This window comes from Spodoptera frugiperda, chromosome 10, assembly GCF_023101765.2.
Source record: "Spodoptera frugiperda isolate SF20-4 chromosome 10, AGI-APGP_CSIRO_Sfru_2.0, whole genome shotgun sequence".
Lineage (NCBI taxonomy): Eukaryota > Metazoa > Arthropoda > Insecta > Lepidoptera > Noctuidae > Spodoptera > Spodoptera frugiperda.
This window is the reverse complement of record NC_064221.1, coordinates 2,806,701-2,828,610: the sequence shown is the minus strand read 5'-3', so window position 1 is coordinate 2,828,610 and position 21,910 is coordinate 2,806,701. Positions and strand designations below refer to the sequence as shown.

At 34.6% G+C, this 21,910-nt stretch overlaps 1 protein-coding gene across 10 annotated transcripts in view; it reads right to left on the bottom strand.

The window, feature by feature from the left end:
* The window catches only part of LOC118277108 (uncharacterized), a 103,944-nt gene extending 84,467 nt beyond the window's left edge, over positions 1-19,477 (bottom strand). For 3 of the 10 annotated variants that reach the window (XM_050696250.1, XM_050696254.1, XM_050696251.1), the window contains exon 1: positions 19,235-19,476. The gene's annotated coding sequence lies outside the window, so the exon portion shown is untranslated. Of the gene's footprint in view, positions 1-19,234 lie in introns of all 10 variants that reach the window. The other 7 variants (XM_050696257.1, XM_050696258.1, XM_050696256.1 and 4 more) reach the window with 3 other exon arrangements.
* Positions 19,478-21,910: the final 2,433 nt, after the last annotated feature.

The window sequence follows — 21,910 nt, the reverse complement described above, 5'->3', positions numbered from 1 at the left end:
TAACCATTCTATTTGTAGCTTAAAGATTTGAGAGCGTTTACTCATAGCGTGGGCGAATTGGTTGTTTTGTGAATAATTTAATACTGTAATGATCGGGATAAAGAGTCTTTTCAAGAATAGGATCATCTAATAATAGAATACGGCTGTTGTTCCATAATTTAAGCTAAGATTTGATATAGAGAGAAAAGTTTCTTAAGAAAAAGAGGCTCCGACCAGGCGAAGTGATCATGCCTGGAGGGATTTCTGCCCTTGTTGTTCGTTAGGATTTTCTATCTATGTTTATTCGCATGTAAACTTCGTATGAGCGATGTAGGATTTATGACGTCGTCCATTCATTTGTTCGTTGATCGTCTATGTGCGACTTCTATCATCTGTCATGATTTGTGTCATGTGTCGCTACTCATTACATTGATACTTAAGCAACAATAAAATACCTTTCAAGGGAGAAAACATCACTCCTCAAGACGTCAACAGATAAAAGCTACAGAAAGACTGATCAATCTTAAAAATCCAATAACAATTGCTAGAAATGTCAGCAAAACAAAAGAGTCAATAAGGTACTTTGTTTTTAATCTTTTCTCCACAATTCACACGCTGTCTAACTCAAATGCTATTAAATTAATGGAATTAGACTTTTAATTTACTTCAGAGATTTGAGAGAGGAGAGGTTGAGAGTTAAAAGTGCGATCAGTGAATATCTAGACGAATACCAAGAGACGAGCAGTAGTATCATCTAATGGTGAGGTCACCGTGTAGTACCGTAGTTAGGTCCTTACGAGGCGCAAACCGACTGCTAAGCGAGGGGATTACAGCAAATTTCCTTTTACGAGAAAGACTGTCAGACTATTGAAGATGATGATGGCAGAGACAGCATAACCTTCCCCAAATTCCTTTAATCGATTTTCGACTTTCATAACAAAACAATAGAGTTAAAAATGTACTAAATTAACCCGCTGACCCGTTACAACAAAGATTCTATTTCACGCACGAAGCTACAACAAGAGGTTCCTTGCCCTAAAAATGGAAGATCGTTCGTTATTTTGTGCAAATGTGTTAGTCATTGCGCAGGCGCCGGATGCCGTGTCGACGTCCGTTACGTTTGCTCGTTTCGTTTGAACGCTATCTTTTATTTGGCAATGTGGTAAGTCATGAACTTTAACACGTAATGACGTTATTTTTGCCATTGCATTTTATTCCATGTCGGTTTAAGTTAAAGTTCAAATTTAATGTAACACCTCATTTTTCAGCTAGGAGGTGAGTCTCTTGCCAGTAAACTGAGCATGTATCTCCTTGTAGACTCCTTGTCCCATATTAGCATAGTGAATTTTAAAAACAAAAATAGTTCAACTTTGAACAAAAGGAATTCTCCAGAACCACGTATCTCGTACTCAGAAGACATTTCGCAAATGAATCCTACGAATTAAATAAATCAATAAATAATTTATGTTATTGATGACCATAATTTAATCAAGAAACCAGTTTAATTTTATATAACTAATCATAAATTCAACGGAAGTGTAATTTCCGCTTAAATACGATGAAATAATTATTTAAATATTCGGTAATAAATACATAAATTATTAAGTGAAACCTCTTGTAACCTAAGCTGTAACATAGGAGATGAATATTTAATGCCTAAGATCAAAAGATCTTATTAATTCTGATTATTCTGAAGATGAGAATGTATATGATCCCAACTAAACTGATTATGAGTCTAATATACCTTTAGCCCACAAATAAAATGGAGACTAGCTATCGATAACCAAATAACCCTTAGTGTTTGTTCTGATGTCTCTCTACAGACACTACATAATCTTGCAACCATGGTGTTCTAATAAATTGGAGCCTTAAAAATACTACTGACGTTTCAAACTCATCATTCTCACTCACATAAAATACTGATATTATGACCGCAATTTTCAAACAGAAGCAATGGTAAAATAACAGCAAAAAATAGGAAGTCAAAAATAATAGTACTCCCGAGCAATTAATTAGACGATACCGCGAAGTGATCCGAAGTTGCGAAAATACGAAGGACTGGCCAAAATACGTTTTGAGGCTGTAGTTCCTCTTGAAGATATTCGCAAATTGTCATACAACAGGTTTCCTTTAACTGGTTTTTACTTTGTAGTACTCGGAACCGATTAAAATCCCAAATGTTAATTAGGTTGTTATTGTTTTAAACCCAACCTTTTAAACTGTATGCTCCAACCTGCCTATAACTCTTAGAGATTATAGCAAACCCTCTTATGTAGATAAAGCTCATAGTCTAGCAGTCTATGATATATCTATAAAGTAGTAAAAACTTTGCCAAAATACCCAAAGCAAACCCCCATTCACCACAGACATAAAACCTATTTCAACCAACATGTCTTCCACGAAACTAAACCCCAACCCCCTCTATCGTCACAACTCCATCGACCGTTACAATGGAAGGTGATCGTCACACCACATGATAAATAAAGCAACGATTCAATCGATTCACACGCTGGAAGTCAAGGTGAATCACGTGTGACCTTGGGGACAATGTTGGCCACCAATTGCCAATATTGCAGTGCAAACATTTGATTGACACTGATTAACCTGCTCGGATGTTTTTATAACATACAACATAATGTTACGTGTTTGTTGTTCCTTTCTTTAAAGTGTCTGTTTACTTACTGCCGAAATTGATGACGTATCCAAAATCTATAGATATGGATCGATTTTTGGCATTACTTATGGAGTGTCTGTCCAAAATAGATGTAGATCCATTTCCACACATTTTGGATTGAGATGAGTAATTCGGCCATTATTGTACCCTTCCCGTTACTGCCAAACGGGAACAGTGAACATGCAAGCATATAACAAACCTCTGTACTTTCACAGATACCTTCTTCAAACTAAGGTAAATCAAATTAGTTTGATATCAATAACAAAGACATTTCTTAACAATGAATGTAAAATGCACAAGCAATGTTATTTTCAACAAAAACACTGCATACACTATTATGAATTGCAACTCTTACTTATTTACAACAACTTACTAGCTGGAGGTGAACGACCGAAGATTAATGCTTACCTGTGAACAAAAAATACACCGTAAGTAATTGAGTAATATGACATACAGTATGACATGAAGTAATAACAACTTGTACAAAGGCAGGTTATTTTCTGTACCATTAGTATGAGTTTGCTTTACGTTTAAGGTAATCGAAACGAGAACAGGGGGCTTACTCCGGTTCTCGAATCCGAAGTTTCGTTTAATCTTCGGCCGTAGGTTTCATTGATTTACTAATAGAATTACTTGAAATAACGTTTTATTTTTAATTTCATATCAAAACCTATTTCTTTATCTTCATTTCATTCGTTCATTTTTGTTCATGAAAGTTCGCAATAAATACACCGTAATTGTAGTATGCAATCAGCGAAGTTTTTTCGTTTGTTCGTTCGTTCGTTGAATTAGAGTAAGCCCCCAGGATGAGGCGCTGTGATTAGTTGGCTCATTCGAGCAGGCCAATCAGAGAGCGAGAACGCACTCTCGTTTCGATTACTTTAAATGTAAGGCAAACTCGTACTAAGGGTTCTAAAGTAAGAATAGAAATAGGTGTAATTCTTTAGGTACTTTTGATAATTGTTCCAAGTGATCGTAAAAGAATGTGTGCTGCCTTATAATATAGTTTATAATTGAGTAAGGGAACAGAGAGTGCACCTGTGTTTGCGCACACACTTGTGAACTATAATATCTCCTGCGTAGGCTAGTCTAGTTAGATAGAATGGCCACCTTGATCGAAATCTATCGGGAGATTTATTTATACTTTATGTAATTAAATGAGAAACATTTCAAAATAATTAACGACTTCAAATATGTGAGTGAAAAGATAACTTTAGTTTGCAACGCAAACAAAAAAATACCCAAAACGACTACAAGATCAAAAACTCCTTAGAAATCTGACAAAAAACGCCATAAAAATGATGTAAAGAACCAAACAAGTACACTACGGAAACTATTTCGTCGTAATTTCACAAAAATCTGTTCCGAAGATCATAATATTTACAATTAGTATAAACAATTTACTCGATGATCTACAACGAGCTATCAATTAACTTATTTTTAAACGTTTGTTGACGGATCTTATACTGAATTAAAGGATTTTCAGTAGAATTATCTAGAGATCTTTTTGCCATTTGCCAAATTGAAGTCTTAATGCCATCGTCTTAGAAAATATTTTTCAATGATACCACAAATTCTTAATTTACGATAGTTATAGGTTATTAGCAACGCCACGCCTTATGTATTCCCGAAGGAGTACGTAGAGGTGTACTTGCACTTTACGGCACGCAATGCCACTGTACAATGTAGGTACATCCCCTTTTCACCATTTATGTTAGAAGTAATAGGGGTGAGGCTATTGCCATGTACTGGGCTCAATTCCAGACACCGTGATATAATTTTCTAATTTAATAGGTTATAATAGGCAATTCAAGTTTACTGTAATTAACAATAATAAAATCGTGTAGATTTAAACCACAAAGCGTATATGACTACGTTCTTATTTAGTAGCAGACTAGTATGAGTCATTTTATTCTATGAAATTATCGCGGTACAACTAACAGCTATAAGTGGAAAGGTTTCCAGACAAAGGTTATGTAATTTTTAACGTTAAACGACAGTGATAATCTCAACACTGTCCTTCTAAACAAGATCATAATCGACAGAGGCGCCACCTAGTCACAGCTAAAACAATGACAAGACATTTTAGGGTATTTTTAACTTAGCTTACCTATTACCTATGATTAAGACTAAAGATTCCTGTAAAGACCAATCACTATGTCGACACACTATCAATTTCTTCTTTCAGCGTAATGGCTAAAGTTAATTTGTTCATCAAATTGCGCAAATGTAGGAAGTGATATTTTTGTCCAATCACAGCAGCTATCAAATACTAAACGTCCAATGATGTGACACTAACTAATTGCCTATTGGACGAAGAATAAGAGGTTCACACTAACGCCATCTATTGAGCAAAAATACGATAGAACCCATTGGAAAACTCTCCCATAGCTAACATACTCGACATTCCACAGAAACTCTTTATTCACAATCTACACAATAACTACGCAACAATACCATGTAGATAAGGTAACAAAATTTACCTTAACAGACTATCAACTGGCTTGTTTACAATCCACATACAATAGCAGTCACTTTGCAACGGCCACCAAACACTGCAATAGGTATTTGATCGGTGCACGCGTACTGACCGCACTGAAACCGCTCTGTACCTACTAAAACTGAGGAAACAATTGAATAATACACAGTTCCATAATACTGACATTAATGATCATAATAAAATGTGACGTCACTGTGTCAGTTCGTACGTCCTATCGTAGCTTGAGTAAACTGTTTTTTTTTTTTATGGAATAGGAGGCAAACGAGCAAACGAGTCACCTGGGGCCTTAGTCTGCTATTACAATTGTGTCAGAATGGTCGATCACTGAGCAGTGCGAGAGGGACGGAGCTATGAAGGTTGTATAGCTCCGTCCCTCTCGCACTGCTCAATGATCGACCATTCTGACACAATTGTAATAGCAGACTAAGGCCCCAGATAGTAAGCGATTAGCGCCGCTCATGAACAACACCAGAAGACTCACGGGTGCGTTATCGGCCTTTTAAGAAGGAATACGCTCTTTTCTTGCAGGTTTGAAGGTCGTATTAGTTCGGAAATCTCCTTGGAAGCAAAGGCATAGAGTTTTCTGAACTACAGACTATACAGTGCGCCATATTTTCGTTAGTTCCGTTGCTAATTGTCGAACATCTAACCGAATTCAGACTACAAATCAGCAAACGTGATCAAACCTTATTCTTATAACCTTATTCTGTTTCTTATTCCTTTGCTCAGTGGTGGAGTATTACGTACAAAAAGATATTTATACTTAAAAAACGATAAACAAGTCTGTTTTATTCACAACAAGGAAAAACCATAACCATTTTAAATTTATAAGATTAGCTCGAAATACTTTTCCTTGACAAGTAAAAAATTCCAGACACTTAATATACACATAGGTATAATTCCTGGCACATATAGGTATGATGAGTAACACAATATAATTATGAATAGAAGTCAAATGCTGCCATTTTCCGCGTGTATGAACGATCAAGTGCAAACGTACTGAATGCACTGGTACGTTAGCACTTTGTACTCGACACGCGAAACAATTGATTAGAACAAGGCATATAAATATTTATCGGATATGAAAGTAAGGTTACGTTATCGGAGAATTTATAACATTTTTTTATTTTTTTATAACTGCGTGTGATATCATGGTTGGTGATGAAATTAATCGAGATATTGTGACGTTCGCTTACGGACTTGAAGCAATGTGTTTTGATTCCTCGACTGATGTCGGAAAATCTGTTGTTATGGTATTTATAAGCCTTTCTGTATTTACTTTTTTTAAGGGGGAAAATTATCCTATGCTTTCTTAAAAGAAAGTGTCACTCTTACTGACTAAAAACCACCCTGTTCCTACTCCTTCTTTTCGAGCCGGAGCCCCGGTAACCAGCTAGGCAGTCCGCAGCTCCGGTTCTGTATTTACTTAAGGTCGAGTTTTAGATATTATTGTTTTATCTGTTTATGTGCGTTTAGTTAAATAACTACGGACATCCATCGCCATTTGGCTGGTCAAATCAGACACTGAATTAGAGTATATAGAATCGTAAACAGAATATAGAATCAGACACAGACAGAAACTAATAAGAATTCTGAAAAAAGAAAATTCAAAACAAAATGTGACGCAAATGAAATGCCAAAAAATGCATTAAAAACACTACAACCTAATAACTAAATGCCACATAAGAACCGGTAAGATGAACTATTTTGATTTCATAATGTCGTCAGTGCAAATTATTTTTTGCGAATTACTTCTGGTTCGTGATTCTAGAAAGATCCATCCGTTGATTGCCATAACAAGAACGCACGCGTGCGTGTGTGTGTGTGTGTACCGGTACGTATGCACCGAACTGTTTGTATGCATTGAAACTGTAGACAATTGACAATCAACACCACTCCGTAACATCGAGACCGAGATCAGTCTCAGCTTTCATTCACTGCTTCTTACAAAACAATGTTATCATGGTTACAACCACCTTGGAGTATATTTTCCTGTATATTTCCTATTCTATACATACTTCAGTGTTACATCCGTTTTCCTCAAAGGTTTCAAACATCCACATCATCAATAGATCAGACATTTTGGCTCCGCAATTTAGCTAAAAAGTTAGAAGAACCGAAAAAAAAGCCAATTCTTATTAAAAACCAGGCAATAAACTTGTATCTCCAATAGTGTTACAGTTGTTCGAGACTGACGCTGTTCACTTACCATCAGATCAGAATATGACACATCAACTGCTGCTGAACACAAAGCATCTCAACTAGAAAACATCGAGAAAGTGCTAAAGTAAAGTAAATTCTCTACAAACAGTAGACAATAAACCTTATAATCCTTGTACAACAAAACAATGATACTCATTCATTGTTATTCCAACTGATAAGGCATTGTAGACAGATAACATGGCACTTGGTGCATTGCGAATGGAAAATAGTATGGGGTGTAAAAGGCCTTGGTGTGGAAATTATGCAGTCTACGTGGTTGAGTGAAATGAAGGAAATATGGGTCTTGTTGCCTGATTAAAATGGTTTATTTTTGGTTACTACGTAAATTCTTGACTGCATTTTCAGCTTTCCTAATGAATTTACTGCTATCTTTGTGGACTGTCTGCCTATAAAGTGGTTTGAATTGGTTTGATGATTTCAGCAATGATCATCCTTCCACTCCTATCTGTTTAAAGCCTTTTGCGGCCAATCTTCGCCTATAAAGTACTTTATTGTAATTGTAGAGACCTTTTTTTTTATTGCTCTGCTTCTGGACAGCTAATATGAATGTTAAAACTAACTTCACTACTTAGCTGTTTACAAGGGCTCCAAATCGAAAAGTAAGTTTGAAACGGGGTGATTTTTAGTCAGTAGACAAGAGTCTGACACTCCCTCTCGCCTCAGCCAAGGCGAGAGAAGTCACTGGATGATTTACCCAACTCAAAAAAAAAAAACACACACCGATGTCAAACCTGAATTAACTTAGAAAAAAGGTTTCCTACCATTATAAAAGTTTACAATATCCATTTAAAGTATAGAATTTCAAATCCACACTCATATTACAATTAGAACTTGCGAATGCAAATATAACACTATACTAAATGGTCATTGACATTTGTCTCCAATAACTGCACTACGTACTACGTGACACAAAATGCATACATCACGCATATGAAAGTGTGATGAATTAGCATCACATCAAATTCTAACGGCTATCATATGTTAAATATTTTAGTCAGCACACTGAACTATAATCAGGTAGATAACCTTAACTTCTTTGTTTATTTTGACCGGATTTAGTGACGGGTTTTGCAACTGATTTTGTTGTTAGGGGCTCTAGTTCAGATTTATTCATAACGCCCGTAAGTATGAGGACTGGGAATCACGGCAAACCCATTATGGTAATGCTTTTTTTAAGGTTGGAAAATCGTCCAATGACTTCTCCCGCCTTGGTCGAGGCGAAAGGGAGTGTCAGAGTCTTACTGACTAAAAACCACCCCGTTCCTACTCTTGCTTTTCAAGCCAGAGCCCCGGTAAACCCGCTAGGTAGTCCGCAGCTCCGGATTAAGCATCAGCCTTACTGGGCCCCTTTTGACTATGGTAGTCAAGGTTTAGCGTCATTAGCTGAGAAAAATAAAAACAAAAGCAGACGTTGCCTTGCACTCAGCTCTCTAGAACTTTCGAGGAAATCAGTAAGGAAAGAAACTAGACGATTGAACACAAATCTGGTTACTTTAAATGACTTCAAAAAAGGAGAACTAGAAAATGTCTCAAATAAGAATTTATGTATAACCAGAAGTAGCAAACCCGGCGAACTCCGTTTCACCACCAATAATTTCCCTGTTTTGCTGTTTTTCTCTTGAATTTGCTATAAACCTCACGGAGGCTGAGAACTTTCCAACGAATCCAAAACCGCGGTGGTTCGTGCGTTCGTGAGTTATAGCGTCAGGAAAAATGCGACTTATTTTTATATTATAGATTATGAAACTCCACGTATCGTTTCTAAGTAACCTACCTAATATGCAGACAAATGACCTAAGAAATGGTCAATTAAGGGTAGTTAACATCCAAAAATATGACGTAATTTCATCTTTCCAGTTCATTCTAGTATGTAAATGTTATAAATAAAAAACATGAAGATAATAAAATAATGATGAAAGGAACAACAGACGCTATCGCTGTGCACACCTATGACCTCATTAAGCATAATATTGTATAATTACACGAATCTTTCACGAGAACACAAAAACTTGCAGTTGCGAAAACAGATAAAGAAGTAGATAAAAATGGCAAAAGAACAAATATTTTTGTTCCTTCCATTGTTGATTCAAATTAGTATTTAAAATCAGCATCATATTAAGCATATAATACCATTATATTTATGAAATTATGAAAATTGAAAATCCTTGTCTTATCTAAGAATCAAGCAAGGAACCTCGTTTTCTTAGCATTTTTGAGAATTTTAACAATAAGTCAGACAAAATTGTTCCTCTACCGATCCATTCTAGGAAAAATGAACATCGTTCAGGAAAATCACTTTCAAAACACAAGCACATTTAATAATTGAAGAACAATTCTCTTGAAGTATCACTTTTATAGCCACGTATGACATCACAAAAATAGCTCCGAATAATGACCCCTCCATAAATGAAATGATAAATCTTTGTTGACTTTTATGATAGAGAGCAGCAGTGCCAAGTCATATCAAAGAAATTACGAAACAAATCATGAAGAAACTAAAATCTATGAGAGTCATAACAGCTAGTCAAAATCCCAAAATATCTGACAATGCCTGGAACCAAGAATGTGATATCTTCAAGCGGATTGTAGAAGATAGATGATAGATAGTTGCTCCAAAATACTGAAAGACAGTCACTACTTGATGATACCATTTCCCTGGATCCAATTGAAAAACGCCAAGGAGAAAGAATAAAATAAACAAGTGAATATGGAAAATGCCAAACATGGGCAGAAAAGGACCTTTATCTTCAAAACTACCGCAAATATGTGCTCAATTACACGTACGTAAACCGTTGGAGAGTGCCAGGCTCTACACTATTGTGGAGATAGCAGCCATAAAACATAACGACACTGTCTGTTGCGTCGGTTAGATAACAATACAAATATTTATGTTCAGAAGAAATTATACTATTGTTTGAAGTAATTGAGATAGAATTTTAGAAGTCAGGAAGAAGTAGAAATAAGAATCTATCGCATCGAGTGTGACGATAAAAATGACAAGGGTACTAAGATCAATGCAATATAGATATAGAATAGAACTTTTGTGTTCAAACATGTCAATGACGCAAATTCTGTGTCAAGTTCCTAAGCGTTGAAAAAATAAATTACTTTGTAAATAGTATTATAGACATATTGAAATGAAGTTTTTGTGCTACCAAAATAAGTGACTTTGAATGGCATGGAAGTGATAGAAGATGCCATGTGTTTAACATAAGAATGACGTTCATTGATTTTTTTTTCGACAAAGAAGTGAACTGCCACACCTTGACTGAATAGCATATACAATAACATAGCATATACAAAACACAGTTCCCAATAAAGACAAAGAAATAAAAGTAACAACAGACACAACCGTTACAACAAAAAATAAAAAAGCCAAGCCAAAATGAACTATAAACCACACAGAAGGTAAGGACACAGGGTCATATAACAGGACTGCAGATGCAATAAAGAGTACAACAACATTTGTCAAGGTACAAGGTGGCGGGAGCGATCGATGAAGATGAATAAATAAATGTATGACACACGTGCATCGTGCAACTGACGCAGGTGGTCAAATCGATCCAGCTGATATTGAATTCATATTAGGAATGTGCCTTGACTTTTGACTGGCTGGTCCGCGCATAATTTAACTGATACTCCTGAGGTCCATTGGTAGTCGCGGCTATCAATCACTCTACGGAGTAGGTACAGAAATAATCTGGTCATAATCATTAGAATTTCAAGTGCCTATTATTAAGATTCCGAAATCTAATTCTTCTCATGGATCCAGTTTCGGAATTAAAGATGATAAGTCCCTCTTTTAACTGACTACTGTTTTCTTTTGGAAATTACTACCTTTTTTCTTTTGGGGGATTGATAAATGATATTTATTATTTGCAAGTTGGTTACAAGATAACACTTTTACACGTCAATCTCTAAAATAACCAGATGAGATTAAAAGTGAACCCTGTATAAAACTCATTGAAAGATATTCAACATACTTCTACGTTTATAATATGCTTACTATGATCCATGCTCGACTGCGCTCTAATCCACCCTTTCGACCTTGGCCACATTTGTTCAATAAGTGATCTTTTTATAGAACATTTAATAAATAAACACTGTCTGCTTGCATAAGCTCCATACTACATGGAACTGTTTATTTTCCAACCGTATGGGTAACTATTCCACATATTATTTGTATGGAAAATTATTGTTTTACGCCTTTGTCTTCATCATCATCATATCAGCCATAAGATGTCCACTGCTGAACATAGACCTCCCCAATGACTTCCAGATAGGCCGGTTGGAAGCGACCTACATCCATGCCTTTGTCTTGCTTAGGTTTAATTATGGGCTGTTTCCTATTTGTCGTCTCTTGTTTACTAGCTATGGAATTTTGGCATAATTGTACGAAACTTATGTCAAAATTCGTATCTACAGTAGCCAAATCTACTTAATGTGGTCCCTATCTATGCAGTAAACCGGTGATCGAGGAGCTGGTCACAAATCCTTGACGCCTAATGTATCTATAAACACTTTAAACTACTATATGTGTTCGATCCACCCAAAAAAAATTGAAAAAAAAAATCTACTTAATAGATAGGTTATTAAGACTGGTCTCTATAAAAGCCATTGCTTGGCGCAAATGTTCCGAATTTGATTAGATTCAGTTTATCTATGACTGTATTTCAAAATTTCTCTCATACTCAATATTCTCATATTTGCCAGTGGCGGCATATTGTCTAGAATCGTCAGCAATTTTACTTTATAGTCTAACAGGCTATATGGAAAAATGTTGGCAACGGCGTATACAGCCTCCTTGATAGATGTGGTTACAGTTTTGGCTGCACTCCAGAAAATATCCAATATGCTGCTGCTAAAGGAGAGCGGTTAACACAGACGTATACAGAATGATTATTTTAATGTAATATTGCCGCAAAAGGCAGATTCTGTAACCCTTTGAATGTTATTAAAAAGTAGAAGAATTCTTACAAATGTTTTGGTACCAATTTGTATTAGAGTTTATAAAACGTTTTTATAAGCGTAATCAGATCATTAATGTGAGGCTAACTGTCCTCAATAATCTCTTTTTCTTTTCCTCTAATAATATGTTCATTGGTCGTTGATTTACTTCGTTGTGGGATCCAAGACAGTCTTCCGAGATTTCAGTGTTTCGATGTTTTTATGGTTGTATCTACTGTAGATCCTGGCTTACAAGAGGTGCAGGAGGTTGTGGCGGGCTTGTCCCAAAAAGAGAATTCATTACTGTCATATCACCTACAACATCACAAAAACATCGACGACACTAACAACAAACCCAGAAATCTCTAACAAAAGAAAGTGTTACGTACTTTGACCAAATTCACCTAGTTATCATAAAACTAAGTACAGTTACATGAATACCATTTCTAGTAGGCAAACCTGGCCGGCATGCAATATTATTACACTTTGCACCAAACACCGCTAAACGGCGGACCGCTTGTCTGCATGAACCTAGTGAGTCATTTCTACATTCCTGAAGCCATCAAACCGATTTAGTGTTTGCAAAAGTATCTGTTATTTCAGTTAGCACGTGCGGTAACACGTTTGGAACAATAATACATTGAAACAGTCCGAATATCTTTACGTAAACATCTACGTCAGTCCGCAGCTCTGGGTCGGCATCAGCCCTACTGGGTCCCATTTGTGATGCATTTGTTTTGCAGACGTAAACATAACGTCATGCATTTCAATCCATCCTCATCATATAAATTGTGGTGCATATTAGGTACTAGCTTCTACCAGCGGCTTCAACCGCGTTCCCGTGGGATAAAAGTATCCTATCATCCAAGTCAGCTCATACCCTGTCTATATACCAAAATTCATCAAAATCCGTTCAGTAGTTTCAGCGTGATTGACGGAGAAACATCCAAACAAACAAACTTTCACATTTATGATATTAGCAAGATTCAACACCCACTTTTCACCAGTTATGTTATGAGTCAGGGTTCATTCCCTGAACAAACGTATTACCATACAGAGGGCCTAATTATAGACTCTGTGCTAATACAGATATTTCTTAAAAAACCGAGAAATTCCCCAGTTATAAATCTACAACAATATCTTTATATCTAAGGATGAAATTATTAAAATTGCATTAGGAATTGCCTTTTCAAGACATCTACTAACAGACTGGTGATGAAAGACTGATGAATGGAAGACCACTAGAACTAAAACACGTTCGAGTATAACAGGATATTATATCTAACAGGAATTGTTAATTAACAACAATTACTAATTACGTCATTGTCAACATCACGTGTTGAGAATAAATACACACGCGGGAGAGCCATGCTTCGTCACGAATCGGCCGGCTGGAACGAAGTGACACCAGTACACCATGGCATTACAGAAAACCAGCATGAAACAACGTATTCTTTGTGATTCGCCGTGTGGAATCAGTGAAAAATTAATCTATTTTTGTAAATAGGCAAGGAAAGAGACGACTTTTACACGTCAAAATTACTAGATGTTAGATGAGGTCGACACAAACTCAGAGGTCATTGTCTCATTTAAAGTCCAGACAATATTTGAAAATAAGGCTACTGTGTTCTGCCAATCTCTAATCCTTAAATCCCCAAAAAGGTAGCAAAGCACTTGCATCCTATCGTTGTGCGAGTGTAAATGAACAGCACCGATTGCTTACCATCAGGTAATCCATCTGCTCACTGTTTTCTATGGAAAATGAAATCTGAAACCACTAAACAAATGTTCTCCATTCATCAATATAGTTATCTGTTTATTATATCGATGATTATCATTATTCAAAGCGTTTCCTAAATTCTCAACGTAAAAACGTTTAGCATTAAACAAATTTTACATTTTTGACAAAGATTATACGCTGTCTAACATTCCTCAACAACGCTTAAAATCGACACACGTGTCTGTAATAACCGCTACCAATTAATCTATTAATCCAATGTCATGTACCTAATGCGTATCTTTCACCATTATATTAAATAAACAATAACAAGATACAGACAAAAGTGAGGCAATCACAATAACATCGGAATTTCCATTTTAAGATTACAAATTCACAGGAATTCCATATATTTTGTTTATCATAATAAATATGCTTTGTTTTTAACACATTGAAACGAAGCGACATTAACGTCCCTTGGTACATTTGCACTGGGTATAACAAAAATATCTATTAAGTGCTTATAATAAAGATAAGATATAAAAATATGCGGATTTCCGTTCATTTACTTACACGAAATTATGACCGATCGAACTTAACAAATACAAAACATCTGGATCGATATTTTTCAACGACGTTTAGCCACTATTTCGCCTGGTGGTAAGCAATGATGTGGCCGGCGATGGAACACGCCTACCTATGAACAATCTGTTCACTCAGGTCTTGAAGGCACGCAAGGAATTCCACTCCTTAGCGGTTCGCACTAAGAAACTAGATTACAATTTTAAACAGAAACTCTATCTTAATCCACAGGTTTTGGATTGCCGCGTCTGCCCACGCTGCTCATGATGAAGAGTCCCTCTGTGACTCAAAACTAGTAGAGCTTTTCTCTGTATTATTACGTGAGTAAACTGTTATTTTTATTTAATTTACTATGTCTCACGATAGTTATTATAAAGGTCATATCAGTTTAAAAGATGTCAAAGTTTAAAAAAAAAAAGTCCCTTGTCTCCATTGCCTCTGAACAAATAAGGCATTTTTGACGGCCAAAACACTTTAAAACCCGTCTAATCTCTTTAATCCAGTGGATAACGTAGACAGATATTGATTGAGGCGTGTGTTCGATTTCTAGTCACGTGAACTAAATTAATTGGACACTCGACCATTAGCGGTGATTACAGAAATCTACATGAACGTGCTAACAGACTTTTGGTACGACTAGGAAAATTAGACTGAGATTAAAAGTTAGATTTAAATGTAAGAATAACATAATATCATTACAACTTGAGACGGGATATTTACCATGTTTATCAATTTCAATGACAAACAATGTTTCCGATATTTCGGCACTGTTGCAAGCGCCATGATCATGAACTGGAGTATATGCGGGTGGATGTTTATGAGCAGACAAATTGGTAAATATTCCGTCTCAAGTTCTAATGATATTGTTAGTGACCATGTCAGTTTAAAGAAAAACATCATATGAAGCTATATAACTAGGTATTAGGTAGGTACTTAGTATGAAAACTTGGTTAGATAATTATGTTAAACTCTTTATTTCAAACAAACTGGCTCATTAGATATTTCAAAGGCCTTGACTGTAAAAAAGACAACCAAAAAGAAATAACTACGCTTTGAGAAACAGATTCAGCGATTGAATGACCTAAACTTACCTAACACGTGAATGAAGATAATTACTTAGTATACGTGGGATTTCGTAGTTATTTTATTTCTATTTCGTGTGAATCACAAACCTGCCTATACTCTATATTCACTAAGGCAAAGCCAATTAATGTCAAAAAGAGTAAAGTTGCACAACAAGCCTGCCAGCACAATGAACATAATTTAATCAACTCCACACAACTGAATACCGACCTAGTTGCTTACTGAATAACTAACAAAATACCTTGACAGTCAGTTTCATGAAAGTTTTCATGTGCAGCGGATAATATACTCTACACTATAGCTCATAAGGTGTGTTTTACGTTGTATTGCTGTGTTTGTGAGTGCGGCTGCACCGAGTTTGCACTGGGAGCGACGCTGATCGTGAACGGAGAGGTATAAAAACGTGGAGGAGGGAAAAAAACTAACAACATAATGATTGTGTCCATATAATGGTCTTTCGAAAAACAAAATACAAAGACTAATGCATCTTGCATGTGAATCTATATATTAATACGTGATGCAAAAACTTTATACCCCTTTTTTACGAAAATTGCGCGAACGTAGGAGCATAAAATTTGGTACACTTATAGTTTATGTGTAGGAGAAGTGCAGAACGCTAATATTTTTCAAAAATAATGCTTATAAAATACATTAAATCAATAAATAAAACATTACAAACACATGCATAATATCTGAACATATTTGACAAAACGTAAAAATTGACAGACATTGCGATGATTTATAAAAGAGAAATGAGTTTTACAAAAGAGTTTGTTTGAGTTTGAGTTAAATTAAAATTATCCTTGAACGTATGTTAAGTGCTATTGTAAATTAAATCGTATATGGTCGAATTTCGACCACTAGGCGACCACTAGTATTTACAAAAACTATGTATTAATGGTTGTATTAACCTCTCGTATGTATATAAGACAACAATAGAAAACACATTTGTTTCGCGTGGATCCACGTTCCAAACATACGAAGGGTTAATGGTAGGGCGAAAAAATTTTTTATAATCTTTAGACTTTAGTCGTAAAGTCATTATGGTACTTTTGTATGACGAAATTATGACGTATTATAATTATAATGATAGGTGCACATACACATTGACCCCGGATGTTTCAAGTACATGATATACGCATATATCGCAACTTTTTAATAAGTAACTGGTGTAATTCTTCTTACAAAATGCATGGGACGTAAGATGCCCATCTTAAGCCTTTGACTGCCATTAGAAAACTGTTGAAGGCCAATGCTTCGCTAACTCTGACCACTGGTGACCTACGTGGTTAAACATGACTTTGATTAAAGGAGGAGGTTCTCAATTTGTCTGTACATTTATATACTATCTGCTATCAGTAGCAACAATAACATGGCGTGTAAATGCTCAATAATTTACAGGGAGCCCTCGACTCTAAAAGTTATGTATTTTGTTGAAATTGAGACAGATCACCAACAAAACACTGATTTAGCCAAAAAATATTTCTTTACTTTCTACATTTTTCTCAAATACAGGAATTTTGAATTCAATACTGGTCTGAATAAATTCTTCTATTTACGTTTTACATAACAGCTCTATTACTCCTACTATTTCAACACATGCCATGTCCGTAATTGATTCCTATTGTACAAATATGGAGCCGGCCATCAAAACATAATTTATAATGTATCAACTAGAAGTAGACTAGGTAATAGGTACATAACACAGTATTAGAATTATATAATGACCATTCTATTGAAACCATATGACTACGTTCACACACGTCAGGTTGATAATGAGGTAGATTGATTGACGTGGTGTCTGGGCGACTATCTATGGGACAAAAGGGTGGATGACTAAATTATATTTTAATGTCTGACTGGTAGATTAATTTAAAACGTTAGACACATGTCTTTTCTTATGATGTTGAATATTTTAGATGGTATATTATTATGGTGTATTAGCTAGCTATCACTGGCAATGTTTTTTAACACAAAAATAGAACAGATCAGTCATTTGAAAGCGGAAAGGCTTTGCTTTCAAAGCGAGGTGCTTTTGAAGCAAAGCCGTTCTGCTTTTATCATTTCATTAAAAGAATCATCATTGTCTTTGTTGAACCTTCCTGAGACTATACTGGTGAACTAACTGTGATCCCCAAGCTACCTGACAAGTGTGGGGATTATGGCAAACTGCTGGGGAGCTTTGTTCATTAAAACTATCAAATATTCTTAATTATAATATTAATTCTGAAGACTACAAGTAACATCAGCTTGCAATTTACAATATTTTCAACAAATCTTTGTCCAAAAAGTAATAAAAATCCTTTTTTCTAACTTCATGGCATCCTATATTAAAAATACATCAGCACTCCTATAACATCTGATTGTCAAGCAAACAGCTAAACTGGCAGCAAAGAAATTGAATTCCAAATTCAATTTTATAAATATGTAATGTATTTTTCATACATTCATATTAACAGAAACAATCTTGTGAACTGGGTGTAAAAGTTTATTGTAATAGAAACCTTATAGTTTTGGAAATAAGATTTAATTTTGATTTTTTTGTAAATAATACTGGCTATGTTCATTCACCATAGATAATTATTATCAAAGTAATGAAAATAAAAGTATATTTAACAAGTTATAAGAGCATTGAATTTTTTTAGCAGATAATACTCTCTAGTAAAAGCATACTCTACTTTTTTTAATAATTATAGTCTATTTACTAATATTTTTAAATATTTTAGTCATAGTTATTCTTAATATTTAGAGAGACAATTGTCAGACACATTGTTATCGGATGGGATCAATAGGGATGACAATACATGTTGTAAAGTAAATTACAGTTATTGTAAATATCTATCTGATTTAGATTGCAGAAGCCCCTGGATACACTCCAACCGGCCTATCTGGAAGTCATTGGGGGAGGCCTATATTCAGCAGAGGATGTCTTATGGCTGATATGATGATGATGATGATGAAATATCTATCTAAATAATAAGCTACAATTATCTATCTAAATAATAAGGTCTAAAGTAATAAGAATTTATTCTTTATCTAAAAACTTGATATAAATATAGTGGTGATATAAGAAAAATTCTGATATCACCCAATTATCAGTTTCAAATCACCAGTAATTGCAGCACTAATTGTTCAGTTCTACACGAGTTCACACGTGAAACAGCTTTCATTGTTCACCTTTTACTTTGTACAAAGTAATTTATAGTTTACACCATCTCTCTCAGTTAAAAACATATAAAAATCACCAATGAGTTTTCATGTAAAGAGGTCCTGCATATAACAGAAGCCGTATAGCGTTATCGTATGGCCGTATGCATGTGAAGTCTGTGCCATAAGACTAATACGATTAAAAAAAATATAATTGGAAAATGATAAAACTAGAAAGTGAGACATTCATTGTTTTACGATCGCCTGTGGTGACGCAATTGTTACTTGTATTCATAGATTCTAGATATTAAACGTTTGTAAATAAGTAAACCTAACAGCTTTTATATTTATTACAGTAAATAATAATTATTATTACACTCACCAATTTTTGTTGTTATTGTGAATCCTGTCCCCTCAATCAGTAGAAAGTAACTTCCTCTTTTAACACAAAGAAACAAAACAAAATAAAACACACACTGAATTGTTTCACAGAACAGATAGGTCCGAAAATTTCAGATAGCAATCGAATAAGAAAATCCGCAATATTTCCATTCAATAATAAATCCAATTTATCGCGAAGCGTTTCGTTTCGATCGTTTGACAGATCGTAGGATCGTAGACAATAATAATAATTTAATTATTTTTTGTCTGTGATTGAGACTAGTGTTGGCTCATTAAGTTTAGTAGATTTTTGTGCAATGGACTAATGGTTTGTAAGATTGATATTCTTCCAACATTTTTATTAAGAAGATATAAACATTTTGATTGATTTATCTATTTTAGTTTTGGAGATAGATATTCAATAGTATTATTTAGTCGATTGAAAAGTGTGATTGAACATCCCTATTGGAAATGTGATCATACCACAGATTATAAGCAAAATCTATAGAGAGGTAATTTTATCGATTGTAGTTTCTAAGTATGTCGGAACTTTACGGTTTTATTTATTGTTTTTTATTTGTTTACATAAATCGTTCAGACAACTAACATTATTAAATTAATTGGCAATAACTGTATTCGTCTAATTTAGATTTATCAATTTCATTTTGGAATATATCTAAAGTTGTATTTAAATACAATGGAATGAGGAGACTGACAACATTTTTATTGATTTTCAAAAAGTCTACGAGCTAAGCTTGTTTATTTCATAAAATGACAATATTTTACATTTTCCTTGGCTATTGTATTGTTTTAATTACTCATGAAGTACAAGAAACTCTTGCTGAGCAAGCTCCAGTAGCTTTTACTTTCAAAGAATATCAATACAAAGATACGCCGAAAAACGTAGGTTGATTATAAGTTGTGCACTGCGGCATTTTTTATCGAATAAGTTTATTTACTATTTTAATTTCCAGGAGATGACATTTAGAGAGTTTGAGACCGCATGTGAGCAAAGCGGAGCATGCAGTCAAACCACAGGACTTCTAAAAACACGCTGTGTCAGAGAATGTGTGTCACCTTCATGCTACAGGGAACTTTACCAAGACGATGCGGTACAAACAATATTGATTAATGAAATTAATGACAAAATATTTTACTAAAGTGTGAAGTGAAACAAAACATTTTTACTCTAGTATTTTCTCATTTATTTATTTATTGGTAGGTACTGACTTTTTTATTTATTTCCAGTTGGAGGAAGGTGAAATAGATGTCCGACTAAACTCCTTCAAGGGGTGTTTCATACAGAGAAGTGGTCGAACAAGAAATTGATTTCGTCCAAAAATAGTATCTATACTGGTACTATGTGCTAACAAAATTGTTAAAACCCGTCGGAAAGTACGATTCATTCTATTAGTAAGTACTTATTTCCTTTCATTTTTTATAGATTTTTAAATTCATATCTTACCGTCAATACATCTAAAAATGTATTCGTAACATTCATAAATGTTTAAAAAATATATTTTTGTTTCAGCTTTTCCAGACAACAGTAACAGATCAACTGACATTTATAAATAGCGCAATACGAAAATTGTTTTAAATGTCTTGCACGGCAAACCATCAAATATTTTTATTGAAAAACAATTCAAATAAATGATTGCTTATAAAAAAACACATGTTTGCTTCATAGGGCCTAATGAACAAAGTAAAGTACATACAATTTCGAAAACACAATTATTTAGCATAAAACAGCATCATTTTCACAAGCAGAAACAAAAACCAATCATGTCAACATTAAATGAACATTAAATAAAAGATAATCACGAAGGATGAACCTTTTGTTTTATTATATTGACTTTCTTTACAGGGACGATCATTATTATCTACTACTTATTAAAAAAGAAGTTTCAATAAGTATGGTTGTGAAAGTGGGAATACCAAACCGAATTCTTCATTCAATAACCTGTCTGTTGGCCGGTTATTGAAACTGTATTCTATGTATTTGAGTATAGATTCTTTTAGAATCAATTCGTGCATATTTGATTATCGAAAATGGATTATTATTGTATTCACTTAAAATTTGTGAAAATTTATAGCTCCTAACAGCGGCTTCGCTCGCGCTTCCGTGGGATAAAAAGTAAACTTCGACCAGTTCTAGACCATAATACACCCCTGTTCCAAATTCCATCCCGATCTCTTCAGTCGTGCTGACGTCATTGAATAACAAAAATACACACAAACACAGAACTCAGAAACTTTCGCATTTTTAAGTAAAATATTCATTATTCAAAGAAAAAAGTAATTTATGTATAGGTAATTTGTAGTTGTTATAGTGAAATGAATAAATTTTATAAATTTAGATATATTTCTTGATAATTTCAAAAGTCGCGGTACTCCATGTAGAAAACTTTGTGAACCTCAATATACAAAGCAAGATCTTGTGGTTACTGAAGTTTCACTCTATAGCGTACAGATGGCGCTTCCAAATAAAAATACCGAAACAATGTAAAACCTTGAATAGATACACTTTATTATTAAAAAAAACACATGTAAAATTAAGATTTCTTTGGATATTTGTAGCATCAAATTAAATTGCGTTTACATTATACTATAATTAAGAAAATTCTCTAACAAGAATACCGGTTTTCCGGTTACTGATAAATGTTTACGGAAACTAACG